Source organism: Phacochoerus africanus, chromosome 16 (genome assembly GCF_016906955.1).
Source record: "Phacochoerus africanus isolate WHEZ1 chromosome 16, ROS_Pafr_v1, whole genome shotgun sequence".
In the NCBI taxonomy this organism is placed as follows: Eukaryota; Metazoa; Chordata; class Mammalia; order Artiodactyla; family Suidae; genus Phacochoerus; species Phacochoerus africanus.
This window is the reverse complement of record NC_062559.1, coordinates 13,578,626-13,582,354: the sequence shown is the minus strand read 5'-3', so window position 1 is coordinate 13,582,354 and position 3,729 is coordinate 13,578,626.

Here is a 3,729-nt window from a genome sequence, read left to right as displayed (position 1 = left end):
GTCTCTCCCTTTTTCTTTGTAATTTCTATTATCTTTTTTTCAAAAGAAAAATTGATGAATTTTGTATAGCTGATGAGATATAAATAATGCTGATTTCACATTCTAGCAGTTATATAATGGGTATTTAAACATTCGGTACTTAATTATGTTATTTCAAAATAGTAGTTAAAATCAAGAAGCCAGTTCCTGGTGAATTATCCATTGTTGTCAGGAAGCTGCATAGTTGCTATTGTAACCACTATATCAATTTGCTATTCATTAACCAAGAAACAGTGTTCTGAGAACCCTGAGAATTTACAGATATTTAAAATAATGGCCATTGTCCTCAATAGTATTCCTAGTCTAATATTCATGTTGTTTCTTAATGATGTGTTTGATCTGGTTCTTTTCCCTCGTAAGAATCATACTTTATGGGATAACAGGTGCATGTGACATTACCTGGTGGATAAATGAGAAGTTGATTATAAAGGAAGTTTTATGCCTTTTTATATTTAAAAAATAAGTTTACATTATAACTTTATAGTGAGCCCCTGAGTGAGTGGGTTAAGGATCTGGCATTGCTCAGTCTCATAGGAAGCCTTTTTGTGTTTTTTTCCTGCAATCAGAAATTGCTCTCTTAGTTTGTCAAATGTATAATCAGTCCACATTTTTTTAAGTGAAAAAAATTTAAATAGGTAACTTCCCCTTGGGTCAGTACAAAAGTGATTTAGAATTAAGGACTTCTCCCATCCCTGTCCTGCAGCTCCTAGTTCCTCTTCCTGGAGTCAGGCACTGTTGCCAGTTTTTTTGAAAAAGATTCTGTCCCTAAACAAACATGTTCATGAGGGTTTTTATACAAATGATAACAAGCTATATACAGAATTTTCCTCAGTGGAGATCATTCCATATCCGTATGTAAGGAACAAAGAACCTCTTCCCCTCTTGTGACTGCATAAGGTTCTGTTGAATGAATATGCTGCAGTTGATTTAGTCAGCTCCTGGTGAACATTTAGGTTGTTTCCTGTCTTTTGTTATTATGGTGATAACCTTAAACCTAATATTGTTATGCATATCTATGCCAGGGATAGCGCCAAGCTAAAGCCCTAGAAGTGTAGTTTACCCTGTAGTTTCTAGGGCTTTACCAAGCTAAAGCCCTCGAAGTATAGTTTGTTGGGTATCAGCTTCACTGATAATGCCATTCCTGGAAACATTCTAGCAGAATCAGTAAACTGGAAGGATGATTTAGAGACACCTTTTTTTCAGACACTGATGGCACTGACAGTAAATGTGATTATACAGTGAGGTGATTCTACTTTTCTTTGAAAACGTGGATCTTTCAAACATGGAGATACATTTTGTCCCTGTCAGGTTGTCCTGGTTCATGAGACAAATTAGGACCTTATTATAGTTTGTCTTCTCCTCAGACAGAGTCTGATTAGGGGCAAGTGGCTTATTTCTCCAAAACTGTTGTTTTCTCTTTAAGATGTGGATGCAGTACCTACCTCATAGGGCTTCCGTGAGAAACCGTTGAGATAACATACGTGGTGTGTAGCACAGTGCTTTGCAGATTGTCCAATAAATAGTAGATATTAGTTGGAACGTGCTGCCTTTGGTCAGAATACTTTTTTCTGCACTCACTTCTGGAACCAGTTTATGAACCATGCAAAATGTGTCATTCTCTTTGTAGAATGAAAATCTGTAGTATCCACCGTGATCATACCACCTGGCTTACCAGGTTTGATCTTAAATGACTGAATTGTTAGCAGAATGAACTACAGCCTTGAAGGATGATGGTTTACCATCAGGTATTCAAACTTTCACAAGCTTAGAAAGCTGTTTTCAAAGAGGGATTCATTGTTATCAGCCATGGAGCCTTGATGCTTGTGTGTATGGTCTCCCAGGTGGCTTCTTTGGGGATGTGAGTCACTTAGATGTTGCATGATGAGGTCTCTATAATTGTACTTGTAAATGAGGCACGATTGGACTTGGAGCTTCCCCTTGGGAGTGACACTTAACCTTGCTGACGGGATCATCTCCACCAGTGGGAGCCACCCAGCTAATCACCTTAAACATGTGAACAGCAACACAAAGAGTGCAGGCCAACTTCATGGTCACCATTCAGATTCCCTCTCCCATTTCAGGCTCTTGCAGGAGTGAAAGGGATCTCGGAGTTCTCAGGCAGGATTATCTTCATGGAGACATATTGTTGGGGGACCTAGAACCATTATGGATTTTAGGCGGTGTGGTGGTTGTGATCGTGGTACTGAAAGTTAACATTCTCTGGGTGTTTTGTAGAGGTCCCTGCAGAGGGGTGGGAAGAACTACTGCAAGACATGCCTTTTTTTTTTTTTTTCTCCTTTAAAAAAAGTTTGAGGAGTTCCTGTTGTGGCACAGTGGAAATGAATGCGACTAGTATCCATGAGGATGCGGGTTCGATCCTTGGCCTCCCTCAGTGGGTTAAGGATCTGGCATTGCTGTGGGCTGTGGTGTGGGTTGCAGATGTGGCTTGGACCCACTGTTGCTATGGCTGTGGCGTAGGCCAGCAGCTGCAGCTCCTAGTGGACCCCCAGCCTGGGAACTTCCATATGCTGCCGATGCAGCCCAAAAAGGCAAAAAAAGAAAAAAAAAATTTAAAACTACTTGATGTGATTTTAAGGAAACTTTTGCTACACCCGACCATAAGAGGAGACTTCCGTAAGATACTACGGAAGGATGCTCACATGTAAAAAATAAGACTTCAGGATTAATGTCAGATACTTAAAATACTTTGAAATGGAAACCTTATCCTTAAATTGTAAGTCTCCCAAATTAAAAAAAAAAAGGGGGAGAAGAAAAACCAAAACAACCTTACTTAAATTGTCCAGAGGGCATTGTATTTTATAATTTGAGGTTATAAGTTGATATCTGTAGATGTGTTTTATACAATTAAGCAGTTTTTAATTTAAAGGAACAATTTTATTTCCTTCTAACTAATTTACTCATTTTTTATTCGTGTGACTCTAGAGAACAGTTACAATGTGTGGGCTTTCTGGTTGTCTGTACTTACAGGCTCATGGAGCATATGTAACATGTATAATGTTTTCATTTCCACTGGGCAGTTCCGTCCCTAGATACTATGCTGGTGTTTGTTTTTCTGCTGAGATCTCCCACATTTTAAATGCTTTCTCTGTTATTCTTCCTGAAGGAACACTATATACTGTGCTGGAGCAAATGACGCTTTTCTTCAGCTTCTCAGTTCAGACTTTGCACATAGCATTTCCATTCCTTATGCAGATGAATGAGTTCTTTTTTCGCTACTGACTGTGAAGGCCTTACCTTGTGGAAAGGAACAGGGTGGTGGAGAGGAAATATTTTGAGACCTCGCCTGACCTTAAACAGTTTGTGAAACTTGGATTTTCTAATGTTCAGTTTTTATATCTTTCTAAATTTGGATGCACCATGGTCAAGAACTGAAGACCTAGTGGATGGTGTGTCTTGAGGCACTGGGAGAGGAATGAAAGAACCAAGCAGTGAGGTTTTGTGGAAAGTGCACGGGACGGGACATTGCAGAACTAGAGCTTGGGGCCTGCCTGTGAAAAATGCGGTGTGGTTGCCTCACTCTTGCGGGTGCAGTTGTACAGCAGCGGGCCAAGCAGGCGCTGCCCTGTAAACTGTGCGGCAGCTGCAGGACAGCTTCCTGTGCCCTCGGGTGCTGTCAGTTTCCTTTGTCTTCTAAGGGGTCTGTTGCCTTGCTCTCCTGAGAGTGATTCT